Raw genomic sequence first — 20,288 nt, forward strand, 5'->3', positions numbered from 1 at the left:
AGAAGGAATAAAGTATCCACACTTTGGTCTTCCTTCTTCTTGAGTTTCTTGTGGTTTGTGGATTGTATCTTTGTATTCTGATCTTCTGGGCTAATATCCACTTATCAGAGAATGCATACCATGTATGTTCTTTTGTGATTGGGTTACCTCACTCCTCAGGATGATATTCTCCAGATACATCCATTTCCACAAGAATTTCATAAATTCATTGTTTTTAATAGCTGAATAGTACTCCATTGTGTAGATGTACCACATTTTCTGTATCCATTCCTCTGTTAAGGGACATCTGGGTTGAGAGACTTGAAGAATCATTTGGTAATAATCCTATATGGAAGGAAAAATGTTGAATATAGAGTGGAAAGGTGTATAATATCATAGATAATCTAGGGAATGACTTACAAGATAGTAATTCTCCACAAGACCAGTAGAACCTTTATTCCAGCCTTTCCTTATATTCTTCAAACAAACAAACTCTTTTGAGATTTCTGCTCAGTATTCCTAACTGGAAAAAATTTCTTCAAATCTTCTGACTGCATCCAATACATCTTTTTAAAATACGGAAACACATAGAAAAGGTTCCATTTTTAGTGCCATTTTTCACTTTTGCAATTTAATATTAAATACATAATTTCTTTTGCAATGGTTGCATCTCTTTAAATCTCTGTTCTCCAACAGAGCAAGTCACAGGCAGATGTTTATAGCTCTGGTGCCAAATGCAAATAGTGACTCATACTTGATGCTCAATAAATATTTATTGCAAAAGTAATAAATGGCATGCCACTTGAAAATGACATATTGGAATTGTTCGAAAATCTCTTATAGTTTCCAGAACAGTGCCTCTGACTATGTATATCAACTTCATGCTCTTAAGAGTCATTGCAGTATGGAGATTATTCCCAAGTGCAAGGTTTCCTTGATTTTTATGCATATATCATGAAACAACAATGCATATGCATTTCTCAGAGAGAGAGAGAGAGAGAGAGAGAGAGAGAGAGAGAGAGAGAGAAATGTGTGAAGATGATGAAGGGAAGGAAACTCAGTAAGAAGCATAGAATTGTGAAAATTTAAAAAAGGAATTCACAAAATGAGAAAACATACCTGGTGAAGTTATAGTATTAAGGCATAGAAATGTAAAATATGAGAACCACATGGATAACAGAATTTTCACTCATATATGACCCTGTATAATTTTTGAGAGTAGTGTGACATTATGAAATTTCTAAGCACAAAAATCATGCAATACATATTGACACCTTTGTTTCTTTGTATGTTTATTCTCTGATTTGAAGCACATTGTAGCTATGTAAAGTACTATTATTATCAACTCAATTTCAAGGTAAAAATGCAGTTAATAATAACACATGCAGCCCTTTGAATACAAACAAGTTCATTTGCTAAAATATGTATATATATTGATTCATTTTAATGTTTACAAAGTTATTATGATGTAAATATACTTCCAATTATCCTAAAGAAGGCACTGAGTCTAAAATAAATGATTTTACATTTGTATTTCACAAATGTTTGTTCTGTTACTATAAATTCTCTCTCTCTCTCTCTCTCTCTCTCTCTCTCTCTCTCTCTCTCTCTCTCTTTTCTTTTTTCAAGACAGGGTTTCTCTTTGTAGCCCTGGCTGTCCTGGAACTCACTCTGTAGACCAGGCTGGCCTCAAACTCAGAAATCCACCTGCCTCTGCCTCCCAAGTGCTGGGATTAAAGGTGTGTGCCACCACGGCCCGCCCGGCAAAAAACAATGCTGTGTCAGAAGTGGGATTCGAACCCATGCCGCCATACAGAGAGCAGAATCCCCAGACAGGGAAGCTAAGCCTGAGTCTGGCGCCTTAGACCACTCAGCTATCCTGACACATGGCAAATTGTCTCTTTATTCACTCCTCACTTGCAGGGGAAGAGCGAAATGTCAATAGGAGAGCCATTTTTAAAGGAATCTAAAAATACATAAGAGTACAGACGTCTTGTATCAGCCTATAGTTGGAGAAAAACCTTTTCATCCTTTACTTACTACCAAGTCTCACATATATATGTATATTTTGACAGGAAGGTTTTTAAAATTTTATTTAAAACTCCATTGTGTGAGCCAAGTTGTTACAGGATGTTATATGTTGCTCTAATACAAACACCACCCATGAAATAGCTCTACGTAGTATGTTAACATTGGTCAATATGTTATGTTTAAGCAAGTAGAACTAAACGAAAGTTCCAGGTGAAAGAAAAACACGAGAAGCATCCTGTTTTCTCATCATGACAGCAGGAAAAATGTATCGTTTCTGTGATCGTTAATTATATTTTCTACTGTAGGCAGAATTTCTCAGGCCTCAGTATTTCAAGATTATGTATTTTAAGTTGGTGTTAATCTAGAAAAGTTCTATCATAGAATAAATTCAAATCAAGATCCTGAGGCTAATGTTGTAAACAACAGTGTTTAGACTTACAATGAGTATATTGTCACACAACCAAAGAGTTCATGTAAACAGTTTATTTTCTCCATGTAGTCAAGATAAACAGGATGCCAAAACATAATGAGAAGCTACTGCACAGTTTCATGAGAACTTGACACACTCAAAGTCTATAAAATCAGCCCCTTGTGTCCCTGTAGGCAGATGTACAGGAAAGCCAGAATCAGAATGTTGCTTCATAGACATGAAATCAGATGTAGGGCATTTGGTGATTCATATGTCAAACAGTACAACTCCCAACACAGTACTTATGCCAATGAGAACAAATATGCTATAGTAGAGTTTTGCCTAAGATTAATGTCACAGTGGTAAGCCATTTTTTTCAGATCTGTTGTAGCTTTATTTTGTGGACCAGAAGAAACTCAAAAACTAGATAAATGGTAAGTGTTATTCTCAATTTCTACTGTTTGTTTTTGATTTGGGCTTTCTTTAGCTGTGTTCCATCTTCCAATCCACTTATTCTGTTTATAACTTTTACTTTATTATTTTGAACTAATATGTCATGGTTTTGCTCTAGTCAGAAACAAAAGTTAACCTGCTGCTTAGTTCTCAAAGGAAAATCTTACTTCAGTAATTTTTTTATTTTTAGGGATCATTACAAAAGATGCCAAAACCTAACAATAGAGGAAACCTTTCCAAAATTATTTTTTATAAAGAGAACTGTTAAAAATTTTCCACAAATTATTTTACTGGGTCTTTTAAAATCTCTTTGTCAAACTCTAAATTTTAATTGAATTTCTTTTAAGTTTTCTTAAGGTTTCCAACCATGTTTTATTTTCTAATTTAACAATTTTTATATCTATGTAGTGCACATTTTAGTCTGCAAGTGACATATGCTACTAATCATTGTAGCCCTTTCAACATATAGGATAAGATCTCCCAAACATAGTGGCAATACATTTTTCAATAAAGGACACAATAAAAATTAATGAGAATACAAGTTAAAATTGTATTAAATTATTTATACTCCCAAAGAAAGAGCTAACCTTTTTTGAGCTAACCTCTTGTCAATATGTTTTAGTCAATATACCACACTTTATATAGAACACTTTAACATTTCTTTTATGATAGTAATATAAATCATATTATTCATCAACAGTCTTCCAGGCACAGTAGGACTGTATCACATATGGACTTGCACACTTGGTGGCAGTGTGCATAGGATTTAAACTAGATGCCTTCTCAAAGCTAAGTGGAAGAAGTGGACACAGGGTTTCAAACTTAACAAAAAGGCTATTTGAAATTAAGACCCACTGGCTAATAGTTTTCTCCAGTGGAATCTCATTGGGTATTTCAATCACATTCCATAGGCCCCATATCCAGGAGTAGTTGGCCAACATAGAACAAAATCAATAGGCTGATTTGTTGTTGTTGTTTATTTCTTAAGTTTTTATTAACTTGTTAGACAATAACCTTCATGAGGCAGGATTGGAAGATTTCTTTTTTTGTCATAAAAAATAAACAATTCAGTGTCTAAGGCTCATTATTTACTCATCTAAATATTCTGTGAATGAGTCAAGAAATTAGACTTTCAGAGAATTTCTGAGAACAATATTTTTTTACTTTATCCTTTTTTGAAGTATATGAAAAAGTTAATAAGGATATAGAACATTGTTATATCAGTGCTTAATGTTTTATTAGCTAAGTCATTTCCATAGTTGTTTAAGAATTTAAATTGAAATTATGGCTGGCTTTGATTTTTTTAAGAAAATTATTATGACATTTAATTGCAGGATAAAATGTGAGAGTAAATAAATTATCATTAATCTTCCTGTCTTTTGAGAACCAACTCTCGGAATGCCTGGAAAAAGACAAAGAATTTTAGGCAGTGATGGATATCATCAAATATATTTTCACAGCACAATACAGGATAACAGCCCTTGGAACTTCAGTGGAAAACTTTAAGCTCAGATTTGCTCTCAAATGAGAATGGGGAAAAGAGACACTGAGCTAATACTTGCCTTATATTTATGTCCATAAAGGACAAAAAGAGAATAAGATATCTATACAACTGAAACCCCAAATGTATTCAGATATATTCTTCCTGTTGATGACTCCTGAGACCTTTTACTGTTTATGACAGACTGGACAATGTAAAGGTAGGTTCTTTTAATCAGTGATCCTGGAAGATCTGTGTTGCACCTTTAATTGCTGCTTCATAGTTGATAGTGAAAAATAACACTAATATCAATAACATTCATGCACTTAGACACATCTTCATATACAATATCTATTGAAGGTCTCATAGCAAACCTATAAAGAGTTAGTACTACCCATATTTTGCAGATGAAAAGGTAAAACAAAAACCAAGAAGACTATTCCAAGTCCAATAGTGTAACAAGACTATTCCAAGAGTAAGCAATTAGAGAATAGTAATTCACACCATGAGCTCCTTTGCAGCTATATTTCCTATTCAACCTCAGAAAAAAACTCTTAAGGTAGAGATTAAATATGAACACAATAAATTAATTCCTTCTTACAGCACATTGGTTTGCATATAGTCCAGCAGCAGCTCTGTTTAGATCACTCTTTAAGCAAGTGAGGTACTCTTTTACTGACCAAAGAAGACTTAATCACAAGCACATGGCCAGTTTGATCTTTGTAGGGTCAAAGTAGAGTTTACTGACAACACTTCTTTCATTTCCTTGGTCTTAGCATTGTAATTTAGAAATAACTAAATAACTTATAAATAATAGTAATAAACAATTGCAATTTATAAATTAATAAATATTTATAAACTAATAGTAATAAATAATTACAATGTATAAATTAATAAATAATTTATAAACTAATAGTCATAAAGTGATAAGTTAATACTAAAATATTTTTTTTGCTTTATATAAATTATTTGGTCTATTTTTTAATAGGTAAAAAACTACATATATTCATCTCATCTAGTCAAAGAGATGTTTTTTAGTCTTCTATCTAACAAAGGTTTCAAGATATAAGAAGCAGTGAAATAGCCAATTCAGTCCTTCTTCCAGATGTTTGGGCTTGGAAACAGCCAGTGCTCTTTGCCAGCTGGACTGCAGTTGGATTGGGGAAAGGATGATTTCTACCATGAAACATGAGTAAGTCATCACTGTAGCCTTCAAGACAAAATATGATAGAGATCTAGTCTTAAGCTTTAGGGAGACAAAAGTGCTTCTGCTAAAAGAAGATATGGAACACTAAAGATCTGATGTCTTGCAAGGAATTCTGAAGGCTTGATCAATGAATCACAGTCAGTTCCTCTAGCCACCAATAGGCGATTACCATTTTAACACTTCAAGATGTACCACGTAAGTTGTTGCCTATTTGCTAGAATACTACTGCTTTTCCAAATGATAACAACCTAGCTTAATTTATCTACCTCACCCTTCTTACAGCATTTTTTAGCTTAAGATAGAAAACATGTCACCAATACCCTGGAACTCAGTTTTCCCCTATTTCTTAGGCATGGTTGAAATTTTTCTCACATTTGATATTCCTATTCTTGTTTCATGCAACAAAATACCCAAGAAATACACCTAAAAGGACAAACAATGGTTTCAGCTTTCAATCTATGTCAACTAGATGTCTCTATTGTTTCTAGAAACGCAGTGAGACAATAATTCATGCATTATGGGTGTGGTAGAGCATTATGCTCTCTTCAGTGTAGACTGGGAGCAGAGAGAAACAGAAGGAAAAGCCAAGTTTCCAGGACTTCTTTCAAAAAGTAAGGATGTCCCCAAAGTTCTACTTTCTCTACATGGGATTCATATCACTCACCTCCCAACAATTCATATTATTAATCTCAGAGTGGTTTGATCCTTTGATGAAGTCAGAATCTTCACAATACAATAATGTCTCAGTGATTGTGTCCAGCATATGGGATCCAGGATTTTAACAAATAAATCTTTCAGAGGGGTGCTTCAGAACAACCTTAACAGAATATTTGTCCTCTAAAACAGAGCTCTAGCTTTGTAATCTCAGACAAGTTGTTGGAACTGAAGTCCTAAGCTGGCTCTTTGCCTGTGCCTAGGGCAGTTTTGCCCAATCACAGATTCTTTTTAATACCTTCCAGCTGCTTGGATCCCTGTCTCTTGGTCTAGATTTCCATGCCCTTAATGACTTTCTCTAGACATGTTCATTGACACCCCCCCATCTAATACTGTATATCTTCAACTATCATTATGTCAGTACCTTTATCATTTGATATGATATGTCCAGTTATGCTGGACTAAATGCACTTCCACCTGGGACTTTCCTGTACCCAACTTTCTCTGACATTTTCTGTTTACCTCATTCGATTTCATCACGGGACCTTGAGCACATAAATCACACACAGAACCCCATAAATCCCAACTGCTGAATATGCAGACAGATATTGCACTCTGGTCAGTGTGTGTGGTTGCACAATCACACATGCCAAGAGTACTGCTGGCACAATCTCTTGCCGCAACAGTTCTTCCTGGAACTAATCACAAGCAGAAGTATTGTATTTTGTAAGACCCTGGGAAAGCACTTGAGTTATTCTGTGAGCATGAGGAATATATCAAGTATCAGCCCTGGAAACAACTTTTGTTGGGAAATAAATCACCTCTATTTTATCTTCTTCACATCAGTTTCCTCCCTCACATGTAAGAAGAAAGAAGCTAAGCTTTGTGTGACATTATATATCTAGGTGTGTATTTTTAATATTTCTCTCCAAATTGTGAAGATCAATGAAAAATGGAAGTGCTTATTGATAGGCTTCATTAATAACAAGATACATTCTCAAGGCAAATTTGTAACCCTGTTTTTAAGACCCTCCTCAATCCCAGAACTTCAGTCTACACTACATTTAGTTGTGTTCATCTTAGCTCCTGAAAGCTCACTTTGCATAAAATATTCAATGAAAATAAGAATTACAAATTAATGTATATGCATATGTATAAATATATGTAGAGCTGTGGCTGTACATTTTACACTTATTTACATTTATACACTGTGCATATTACAAAAGGTACTCGTATACATATTTCATCACATCCCTTTTTAATCCAAAAGTAGGAACTTTTGACATACAGAAAAGTGAATATCAGTTTAAATTTTGTTTTTAACCTTTCTGCAAATTCCAGAGATCCCTTCTTCCAAGCTCGGATCACAGCCAGCATCTCTTTCATGAGTTATTTATAAATATAGAGTATACTATATATATTCAGCTAAACCTCAAACATACTAAATTATAATGTTTTGTCATTCACATATCATTGAAAATTATTAGGTTCTAAATGTGAAAAGGAAATTTGTATTAGTTCCCTTTATCTGCACTGGAAAAAGGAATAGCAGAAAAATCATTATATGTCTATTGTTAAGGAAGGAGTACAGATATTTTCTTTCTTTGTTCACTGACAAATTACAGTTGCACTGACCACCTCTAAAGTAAGATGTACTGTCGCAGGACTTGAAAATACAGAGTAACTAACAGAAGTAATCACACACATTGTTAGCAGTTTAGTAGTGACAGCTGCCAATGCTTTTAACATAGTTAAAGAATTCTGTGCCTTAGCAAAGGAAAACACTACTACTGGAACCATAAAAAGCTTTGTGGAATCAAACATTATATAAATAAGAGCTACTTTTCTAAGTAAAATTTCTAAGTTGAAGGAAAGCTTAAAAAGAATATTTTGCAGCAGCTGTGGAAGCTGTAGGAAGACTGTGGTATGAGGAATTACAGACATCATCTTGAGATTTTCTAATTATTACAAAAAACTCTCCAAGATGTATGGATGAGAACATGGAAGGACCTCCTAAAATCTGCCTACTATCCAAGATGTGAACCCTGAAACAAAGTGTTTGACAGGAGTAATTTATCTGATGCCAGGTCTGGCATGGCCTCGGTGAGGACAGAATGATGTTTCCTGCCCCTTGGACAGGGAAAGCAGACATAGGCCTCCATGAGTGTCAGTGGTTGCCATGGGCATAAGGATTATTTATTTAATAATGTACACATTTTACATTCCTCATTAAAGGAATGTTCTCACTGTTAACATTAATGACTCCATGATAATCAGACTGCACAAGTGCAGTAGGCAAAGCTGTGACTAATGTCTCAGCAAAATACTAAACTCTGGGACCTTCAGGACAGCTCTTAAGGCTATGGAAAAGAACTCTAAAAATATGGCTTCAAAATATATAATTTCTCAACTATGCAATACACAGACACGATGTGAATTATGAGGGGCTTCACAAATCTGAAGGAACAGAAGCAGCTGCATTAATGAGCCAGCATGTCAGAAAAATGCAAAGTCAGGCAGATTTCTGAGTTCAAGGTCAGAGTCAGACACAGCTAGTCCAGGCTCGGGTGTGGTAGAAATGGTGATTTTAAGACTGGTTCCACCCAGTTATCTTACTGTTTGTGGTTAACAAAGGCAGGCAGATTTCTGAAATCTTTTGAAATGTTAAAAGAGAATGTGTGCTTGCAGTAGCCTAAGAATTAAGGGACTGGATTCCTGGAGTACTGTTTCATAGGATAATCAAAAGGAAATCTGAAGTAAATGACTAGATTGATTGGATTGATATGTAAAATAAAAGAATCCAGGTTAGAATCAGCAGGACATGATCTGTACAGAAATTTTTTTAGAATAGCAAGAGAGAACTGCTTGGAGAACTGTCTCAAGCAGAACAGAGAGACAGAGAGAGAGAAAGAGGGAGAGGGAGAGAGAGAGAGAGGGAGAGGGAGAGGGAGAGGGAGAGAGAGGGAGAGGGAGAGAGGGAGAGAGAGAGAGAGGGAGAGAGAGAGAGAGAGAGAGAGAGAGAGAGAGAGAGAGAGAGAACTGTCTAGAGATCTCCAGAGAAAGCAGATCAAAGAAAGAAAGAAAGCAAACAGAAAGTGTCTAGAAAGCTGTCCCCAGAAGAACATAAGCCACCAGTTTAGACCCAAGATTTGATTTGAGTTGTTTGTTTTCACAGCTCCCAGACACCCCTTCTCTCAGAACCCCTCTCCAAGCCTAGGTTGATCCTTGGCAATCTGAGACTCAATATCAGTAATCAAGGTAAGGAAACAGAAGGGAGATCGAGAAGTGCCATTATAGGGGTCAAGAGTACATGGTACAACCATCAAGGTCTAAGTTCACTTTGACTTGGGAAAGACCAGGAAATCAAGTGTCCTATCAGGTAGGAGGATGCCAAGGCTTTCTTGCCTATACTTTATTCCTCATCTAATCTACCTTCAGCCCTAAAAGAAAATACTAGGCTTTCTGCTCTGCAGCTTATGCCTTGACCCTCCACAGTGCCTCAACAGATGGAGAGCTGGAAGCAAATTTAGCTCAGATAGAGAACCATGTATAGGCAAGCTCTTAGGTGGGCCAATTTGATAGAAGTGGGATCGTTTTTCTTCTCAGAAAATGTAAACCAGCCTATTCTTCCTGGGAGGCACCATTGGAGACCCCCTGAAAGGTGCTATGAATTTTAAGTCATTAGGATTTTGCCCCTTGTCATCTCCTTCAGTGAGGCTGCCTCTGTGGTAAATCTGAAACATGCCCAGATCACATCAACAGCGATGGATTCCTGCTGCCTGTAGAGAGAGCAGGCTTTTAAAAGGAGGGGCATCCAAAATGTAGTCAATGGGTTTCCTTTGAATGTCTGTGGGGTTGGGGAGAGCAGTGTGGTTGTTATTTGTCCTTTCTGGAAACTAAAGTATGAAGAAACAAGGTCTACCTTCCAAGGCTTCCATCTCTTTTTGTGGTTTAAGATTGCAAATGACATCGCAGTGTGGGATGCATTAAGAGCCTTTGTGTCCCCATATCAGCCAGAGGCCTGCTCAGTGTACACTCTGGCAGTTCTCATTATGAGGAATAATAGGCAACATGTTTCCTTGAGATTTGTTATCTTTTCTCACTCAGCCCCAGCTGATGTGTCTCCTGGGCATTTTCTTTGCCTTGCTTTGGTGCAGTAATGTAGAAGGCAAGATAGTGGAGTGGCATGTGTTATAGGATTCCCAGCTGCAAGCTTGACATCTGCTGAGTATTCTGTAAGTTTCTTTGAACATAATTAAATGCAATCACCAGTCTTCACCCAGTCTTCCCCCAAAGACCCCATTAGAAAAAGGAAAGGGTCTAACAATGAAACCTACATGGGAAAACTGTAGAGCAGTGGGAGCTAATTCAGTTTCAATTTACAAATCTATCTCTGCTGAAGGAAAAACGGCGAATCATTTTCTTGTCTCTGCAGTTCTGTCTTGCTGTCCTCTTTTATCCCTCCCTTCTTCTCTCCCTCCCTTCCCTCCTTCCATGCCTCCTTCCTTCTCTTTCTTCTCTCTTCCCCTTGTTGGAAGAAGGATGCTTACTAAATACCTCAGGAAAACTAAGTAGGAACCTCCCTGCCCCCGCCCCCATCTCCTTCCTTCCTCACCCTCATCCTCTTTCTCTCTCTCTTTCTCTCTCTCTTTCTATATGTGCTCATCATGGTATTTATGAAGTAAAACAAGACAGGCATATCCCTTAGTGGGTTTTAAATAGTCATTTAAAATATATTAAAAAATATAGCAGTATGCTTAGTGGACAAAATGCTGTCTTTGAAGCAAATGTGCCTAGGTTAATGTACCTCAGTTCCCCCAGACTTCCTAATAATTTTTCCCTTGGCCTTCTTTGATTATCTATAAAATGGCAACTACAACTTCTTATCACTAGATCACCATGACATACGAAGCAGGTAAGCCCTATTATATAGGGCAACACATTTTAACTTCACTTATTTCACTTATTTCAGATAGTCTCTGAAAGAGATTAAGCAGTCCTTGTATTGGAAATAAATTGATGTAGAATAAATATATAGCCATCTGTGACTTAAAGAGGAAGGGAAATGGAGAGGAGAGAGATAGAGGAAGGGAAATGGAGAAGAGAGGAGGGGAGGGGAGGGGAGAGGAGAGGAAACAGGGGAGGGGAGGGGAGGGGAGAGGAGAGGAGAGGAGACGGGAGGGGAGAGGAGAGGAGAGGAGAGGGGAGGGGAGGGGAGAAAGAAAACACAATAACATTAAATAACAGACCTCCAATAACCTTCTTTATACATCTGGACCCCCATATCCAAACATTTCTGCTGGGATTCAAATCTGGAACAAACAACTGAGATACATATTTTATATACCAAAGCAGACCTGGCCTCCAGGTTCTCCCACCATCCCTCAGTCCCTACCTGTTAGAGAGCATGGCTGGCATACCCTGCGTCTGCCCCCAGCTTTCCAGTCAAAGGGCTGGTCTTTCTCTTCCTCAAAAGCTCTTCCCTATATCATATAAATGTCTTGGTGTCTCTCTCTTCTCTCTTTTCTTTTCTCTCTCCCTCTCTCTGCATTTTCTCTCTCCCTGCATGTGCACACTCTTTCTCTTCCCCCTCCCCTCTGTCTTCCTCTCTGGCCTCATTCCTTGGAACTAGTGAACTAGCCTGAGAGCTTCTTCCCAGGAAGACACCTTTATGTACTTTAATTTGGCCTAAAATGGCTCATTTCATTGGCGGAGAATACCTCTCAATTTCTACCACTTCTAAATAATGTCACTACTTGGGACCAAACATTTGATGAGTGAATATTTGGATGACATTCTAGAGCCAAGCTATTAAACCCATGAATCAACATGTTTGCTCTCTGTCTCTCTGTCTCGGTCTGTCTCTGTCTCTGTGTCTCTATGTCTCTGTCTCTCTGTCTCTGTCTCTCTGTCTCTGTCTCTCTGTCTCTGTCTCTGTCTCTCTCTGTCTCTGTCTCTGTCTGTCTCTGTCTCTGTCTCTCTCTCTCTCTTTCTCTCTCTCTCTCTGTCTCTCTCTCTCTTTCTAGGTTTATGATATAGTACTTGTACCACATGTTAGCACAGTTTGGTAGTGTAATGCTGGTCTGTGCACTGGAGGCTATCCACAGAGGTCTCTGGCATGGCCTGGTGTGAGTGTTCAAGGGAAGGAGAAAGAGCAGAAGCAGGGAGGGGGAAGTACAACTACTACCACCACTGCTCAGGTGCCCATGCTACTCTTGTGCTGCTGCCCCACGCTGAGCATGTGGAGGGCTGGTTAGCTAGCCAGGTGCAGTGGAGCTTCTAGAGGCAAAAGCTTCCAAAAAGCATCCTCTTCCCAGAATTGTTACAGCTCTTAAAGGACAGATGCTCTGGGTCATGGAATAATTCTCACACACACCTTTATTTATTCTGGATAGGATCTTATATCAGTTTTGGGGTGGATTGGGGTCCTATTGGCTTGGTGTGGTGAAAGACCCCCAGAACTGGGGAGATCCTTACTCAAGTCTTGGGACAACGCGACCACCCAATGACTCATGAGAGACCGAACTTGCTGCAATCACATGAGATTTATTGGGGATACCGGTACCGGGGTCGATCTCATGACCTTGCCAGTCAGAGGAGTTCGACCCCGAACACAAGAAGTGTGGAGTATTTAAGGGAATATCCATAAGCAGGGGGTGGGAAGAAGGTTACCAAGGAAACAGAACATAAACAGGGACCTGACCCAAGGTATTCAGTTAGGGAGGGGAACACATTCATTCTAGGAATGTAATCTTCGTCTACTGGTTGGCAGGGTGGAGAGCCTCGTAAACCAGTAGACCTTCATTCCTAGTTCCGCCCTCATTGTGGATCATTCAGGAGGGACAGGTATCAGGAACCAGAGCCCTGAGGCTCTGAGTTCCTAGAACTGGCTATTTTATATTTCTGGCTGGCTACAGTGGCCCTCCATGTCCTTTTAGGTAAAGGTTATATACCATACATTTGTATTAAATGCCCTCATTTTAAATTCTAAGATTCTCCAGGCTTTCAGTGGTCTGAGATGTTAGGGATGCCTCATTTACATGTGTAGGGGCTTGGAGCCATGCCCCTCTGTGACTAATGGTAACAACTCTCTCCATGGACATCTGTGGGTACCTGACAGGGGCCTGGTGTCAGGAGCAGGTGAAGATCCTACTTTCCCTTTGGGTCCAACCCAGTTCAACCTTACCAAGCTATCTCTCATAGTCCACAGCCTAGTAACATCTCTCTGTGTTCCTACAAGTACCATCTCACCTCTCTCAAGTACCTATAAGAAAGCCCATATAAACTCATGAGATAGAAAAGCTAGGCCTGGTAAAATGGTTTCTTTGACCATTGCATTGCTCTTGGCATTAGTGTTGCAACTAAATTCTTTCAATTTCCTTAAAATTTTGAAGAACTTCACAACTAGGAGGAAAGATTCAAAAGCTAAAGTAACACCAACTGGTAAGAATGGACAGAGAGGGGTATGAAAGAATGCCAAAGATATAGGTCACAGGGAGAGGCCCCCTGAGCAGGCGCTGACTGACAAAGAAGTGTATCTATGAGCTTCATTTTAAAAGCTGCTTCCTCTAGATTTGCTGACTTCTTGGCAGTGCAATTTCTGCTAGAAATGGTATTTAGTTTCACATCAATACATTTATTGTAATTAAAATTAATCAAAGCATTTAGGGGATTTCATGAACCTTGCCTTTTGGCATGAGATCTATGACAACAGAGAAAAGGCAGTTGGGTTGACAGACAGGCTCCTACCCTTCGAAACCTTATCCAGAACACAACATTTTTGGCAGAGCCAACAAAGGTACTCAAATCTCTTGCTGAAGGAAATTCCAATAATGTGAATCTGAGTTGCCAAGCCTTTCCTCAAAGCCAAAATGCAGGTAAGTTAGACAGGTTATTAAATTATTGAGCTGGAAAATGCAGATTTAAGAAATCATCTATACAAAGTTTGTTGTTATTGAATTATACTTTAATATATAATAGTAGTGCCAGTTATCTGTCTAACAAATAGATACAAACTTAAAAGTCTGACAGCACAAATTCATCAACCCACAATTTTCATGGTGAGGAGCCTGAGCACAGCTGCTCCAGGTTTTTTTCAAGGCTGCAATCAAAATTTTAGCTGGGTGGTGTTCTCATCAGCTGGGCTGATGGGAGGAAAATCAGGCCCCAAGCTCACACAGGCTTTTATATGGCTACTTAACTTCACCTGTTGCTGGCTGGAAACTAAAGTATATTTTTTAGTCACTACAGACTACTCATAGTTCCTTGACATATGAAAATTAATAGAATGGCTCTTTAATTTAAGTTACCCAGTAGTGCTTCTAGGGGCTGGAAATATGGAGTTGTGCATGCTGTGACCCAACTATTCCATCTCCTCTGGCATATGGCATCAATTAGAAGCTGATCACTATCTTCTCCCACAATCAAAGACAAACAAATTCACTGAACTGTGAACAAATAGATCTGCTCAATAACTACAGAATATCAAGTCTGGCTTTATTGTTTTTAATGTAAGTTCTTCCTTTGATTATGTCTTCAGTTATACCTTCTTTTCTATTTATTTAGATATTTGAATTTTTGCCTATTATTTTAGAAAATAACTAAAGCTTATAACATTAGAATATAAGATGGAAATAGTCTCATTTGATTTATTTGTAATTTAATTTTGTATTTGTTATTAGTTACAGCAATACATTTCATAATTTTGTTGAAGACATTTACTGGCCCATTACCTTAGGAGTCTTCACTCTCTTCTATACCTATTATCCTTAGGTTTGGTCTTCTTATTGTGTCCTGGATTTCCTGGATATTTTGGGTTAGGAGCTTTTTGCATTTTGCATTTTCTTTGACTGTAGTGTCAATGTTTTCTGTGGTATCTTCTGCCCCTGAGATTCTCTCTTCTATCTCTTGTATTCTGTTGGTGATATTTGCATCTATGACTCCTGATATCTTTCCTAGGTTTTCTATATCCAGGGTTGTCTCCCCTTGTGATTTCTTTATTGTTTCTATTTCCATTTTTAGATCTTGGATGGTTTTGTTCATTTCCTTCACCTACTTGATTGTGTTTTCCTGTAATTCTTTAAGGGATTTTTGTGTTTCCTCTTTAAGGGATTCTAGCTGTTTACCTGTATCCTTCTGTATTTCTTTGAGGGTGCTATTTATGTCTTTCTTAAAGTCCTCTATTACCATCATGAGAAGTGAATTTAGATCCGAATCTTGCTTTTCCAGTGTGATGGTATATCCAGGACTTGCTATGGTGGGAGAATTGTTTTCTGATGATGCCAAGTAACCTTGATTTATATTGCTTATGTTTTATACTTCCCTCCTGCCTTCTGACTATCTCTAGTGCTACCTGCTCTCGCTATTATCTGACTGGAGTTTGTCCTTCCTGTGATCCTGGTTGTGTCAGAACTCCTCAGAGTCCAGCTGTCCCTGTGATCCTGAGATATTGGGTATGTCAGAGTTCCTGAGAGTCAAGCTGCCTCTGGGACCCTGAGATCCTGGTGTGACCAAGCTCCTGGGATCCTGTGTTCCTATGTTCCTGTGATCCTGTGATCCTGGGCATGTTAGAGTTCCATGGAGTGGAGGATCCTCTGGGTGTTGTGGGCCTGGCTGTGGATTTAGCACCCAAAGTCTGCTCAGGGCACCTGCTCAGACCTGAAGGGACCCTAGCAACTGGTCGGGCGGGGTTCCTGCATACCTGGTTCCCACTGGTCCCAGTTACTTCCAGTGGAGTTTGAACAGATGTTGTGTCCTCCTCACCTCTGATCCTGCAGCAATACCTTTTAATTTAAACAATTGTGAAGCTAAATACTTCCTTTGAAGATTTTGGTAGCTGCCTTCCCTATTGACAGAAAAGCAAATTATTCATGCACTAAAATGAAGGAAGGAAATGTATTTGTTTATTGGTCAGTAATTGGTCAACAATTAAACTAGTCACATCAGACATTATTGAAAGAAACACACATTATGTATAAGTAAGTATAATATGGTGCCTCATGTCGATATGACATTTCATAATTATTAGGTTATAATTCCCAATGTCATTTATGCTATACTCACATACAAATAACCCATATAGCTTAATTATAAAAAATTATTATACAAATTCAACCATTCTCTGATTCTTAATCCAGAGATTTTTATCTCATCTCTCCTCCCCACTGCTTCTATGAGGGTGCTCCCCCACCTACCCACCCACTCCCACCTCACCACCCTAACATTCCCCTGTGCTGGGACACTGAACCTTCACAGAACCAAAGGCCTCTCCTCCTATTGATGCTAGATAAGGCAGTCCTCTGCTACATATGAAACTGGAGCCATGGGTCTTTCCATGTGTACTCTTTGGTTGGTGGTTTAGTCCTTGGGAGTTCTGGGGGATCTGATTGATTGATATTGTTGTTCTTCCTATGGGGTTGTTTTTTCCTTGAATAAAGCCTGTGTGCCTTTACCTAAAAAACTCTATGCATTCCTGGCAAAGCTGTTCACATGTAAAGGATCGTTTTTAGTGCAGACAATTTAATGTTTATTTATATAGGATTAATTCAATAAATTAGGTTCTTGTGGATTTTTTTTAATTTTCAAATTTTACTTGCAGACATAAAATGGCTTATCTTCTAGAGTATAGAAAGAAGGAAAACAAATCCCTGTTGTGTTTCTCAGAATGTGACAGAAACCTTTATATTAATTAATAGTTATTTACTAGTCAAGGTCAATATACCTCAGACTAGAAGACTATTAGATGTCCATTGCCCATTGTGTCTATCATCAGTTTTAGTAACTGGATTGTACTGATGCTCACAATGTGTTTTAGACTATTGTTTTTCACAAGTTTTGTAGAGCTGTTTTTATTTTTCTTTCTGCAATAAAGGAAGCTTATTGTGACCTGCCTAGGAAATAGGAATCAAGTGAGGAGCCACTGGGCAGGGACATGACACTTGGTCAATATTCTAAGGGTTTGCAAATAGTGTTTCATTAACAGTAATGCATAAATGCTGGTTCACTTCTTGTGACACAGGTGCAACAGCAAAGTGACATGGCATCAACAGAGAAGCTGAGTGGACACAGAGCACTCTTCAGTGACTTTACACATTGTACATAAATTGAAAACTGCTCTAAACTGAAATGTTCAGCTAAGAGATTATATTAACCATTGGTCCTTGGGACACATACATTTTCTTATCAGGAGACAGCTTTTAGAATCAGGTCAAAAGTTAGAGCAAAGCACTTCCTTTGATACTTACAAACTGCCAGTTTCATTCATTCATTCCTTAATTCATTGAATCACAGATAGGAATGACTAACAGGAAAAGCAGCTTTGCAGAATGCCACAAGCCAGACCCTCTGTCCACATGAGAGATGTGTCATAAAAAACTCACAGTATTTATTCAGAATTTTCATATTTTCTTTTCATGTGAACAAAAATCACTGTTGGCTCACTTTGAGCTGTTCTTGTTATCATTCTATTGGTATCATTATTAAAATATTAACAGGTAAAATACTAAGTTTTTCACAGCCGTGCAGACTGAATCAATCATACATCTCTACAACAGGCTTATCTCTTGGATTTCTTCTTGCCAAAATAAATGGATATAAACCTCAAGTGGTCATTCTTACTCAAGAGTAAAACACAGAAGTTATTGTTAGGAAATGAAAATGTATTGCAAACAGAAGGGGAGAAGAGCCCTACAGCAAGATACAAGTCATTGCAAGTCCCTACTGTTAAATAGCTGGCAGAAAACATGTCACTAAGAAAATCGAAGCTAGAGGGGTACCCCTAAGACAGCAAATTCTAACAAAGACCAAATTCTAACAAAGGTCAAAGACAAACTTAAAATTGAATCTAAGTCAGTTCAAACTAAAGGAGTGAGAATTCTATAATATTTTTGCTATATAATCTAATCCATATAAAGAACTGCCACCCCAAAGCAAATGAGACATAAATGTAGCAGGATATTTACAAGAGAAGAAAATTCACTAGATATGTCTTATACTTTTAAAAATAAGTTCAGTACTATACTACACACATATGCAAACTATATAGCAAACATTTTAGAGGTCACAGTCACTAATTTGAAATTTAATTACTCTATAGTAAGCAATAGAATCGTTGTTTGGAATAATGTGTGATGTGATGTGTATGTGTGTGTGTATGTGTATGTGTGCATGTGAGTGTAATAAATGTCTATGTGTTGTGTCTGTATGTGTGAGTGCATACATTTTTTAGGTATGTATGAGGCCAGATATTTATGAATGTTGCAGACACTTAGATTCTTTAAACCCCATTTAATTACGGCAGATAATGAATGCACTATGTCATTTTGGGAGTGTTTTCTTACAATAAGTAACACCGTGAGTGTAGAATTATTGGTCACACATACAAACTTCAAACCGAATTCACATAAGTTCATAATCTACCCACCAAATATAATTTGTTGTTTTGGATACATATTCATACTCACTTTTCCAACAAATACAACCTAGATTGAGATCATCAGAGTAGGAAAACTTCACTGTGATCCTCCTGTCTTCTTTGGAATTAAGCTTCTATACTCATCCAGCAATGCTAAGTGTGTAGGGCCTTTGCCAACATCTTAGTATACTGTCATCACCAGAAACTACTTGGAGAAAGTCCCCTGTCTCAAGTCTATGTTAAAATTTGCCTAGGATATAAAATTAACACAGAAGTTGCTTGTGTTGTGGCACTCTATGTGCAAGGATAATGGGATTTTCTTTATTTCCTTCCTATTTTTCTAAAAAGGACATATCAATTTACACTTTTGTTGTTTCTTCCCTACTCAGATATGTCATAACCTGCTATGTAATCTAGGTCCATTATTCTCCAAATCCAATGTGTCTGTGATGCTTGCTTAATGGCTTAAGTTTTATTTATCTGATAATACAGTTCTATATTAACATTTCTAATCATACATATTGTGCTTCATTTTCATTGTTTACCCATGTATATATGTAGGTTTTCAGGAATTTTATACATATTTGTCTTAGTTTGGGTTTCCATTGCTGTGCAGAGGATTCATGACCAAAAGAACTCTTATAAAGGAAAACATTTAATCACTGCTATCTTGCAATTTCAGAAGTTTAGTCCATTATCATCATGCTGCAAAGCATGACAGTGTAGAGGTAGACATGGTACTAGAGAAAGAACTGAGAATTCTACATCTTTATCTAAAGGCAGCAGAAGGAGACTGCCGCACTAAACATAACTTGAGCATATATGAGACTTTAAAGCCAACCTACACAGTGATGCACTTCCTCAAACAAGGCCACATTTCCTCCAACAAGGTCACACCTCCAAATACTGATACTCCTTTAGTAAGAATTTTGATTTCTTTAAAAACACAGAAATAGGAAGAACAAAGTATGGATACTTCGTTCCTTCTTAAAAGGGGGAACAAAATACCTATGGAAGGATTTGCAGTGACAAACTATTGAGCAGAGATGGAAGGAAGGACAATCCAGAGACTGCTCCACCTGGGAATCCTTTCCATATTCAATCATCAGGTCCAGACACTATTGTGGATATCAGCAAGGGCTGGCTGACAGGAGCCTGATATAGCTGTCTCCAAAGAGACTCTGACAGTACCCGGCTAATACAGAAGTAGAGGCTCACAGCCACCCATTGGACTGAGCACAGGGTTCCCAATGAAGGAGCTAGAGAAAGTTCCCAAGGAGCTGAAGGGTTTGCAGCCCCTTAGGATGATCAACAATATGAACTAACTAGTACCTTCAGAGCTTCCAGAGACTAAACCACCAACCAAGGAGCATACATGGTGGGACTAGTGGCTCCAGCAGCATATGTATAGCAGAGGATGGCCTAGTTGGTCATCAAGGACAGGAGATGCCCTTGGCCCTGTGAAGGTTCTATGCCCCAATGTAGGGGAATGCTAGGGCCAGGAAGTGGGAGAGCGTGGGTAGGTGAGCAGGGGGAGAGGGGAGGGAACAGGGCTTTTCTTTTATTGTATTTTATTTTATTTTGGGGGGGAGGGGAAACTGGGAAAGGAGATATCATATGACATATAAATAATGAAAATATCTAATAAAAAGCACAGAAATAT

Source organism: Mastomys coucha, unplaced genomic scaffold (genome assembly GCF_008632895.1).
Source record: "Mastomys coucha isolate ucsf_1 unplaced genomic scaffold, UCSF_Mcou_1 pScaffold7, whole genome shotgun sequence".
NCBI classification, from domain to species: Eukaryota; Metazoa; Chordata; class Mammalia; order Rodentia; family Muridae; genus Mastomys; species Mastomys coucha.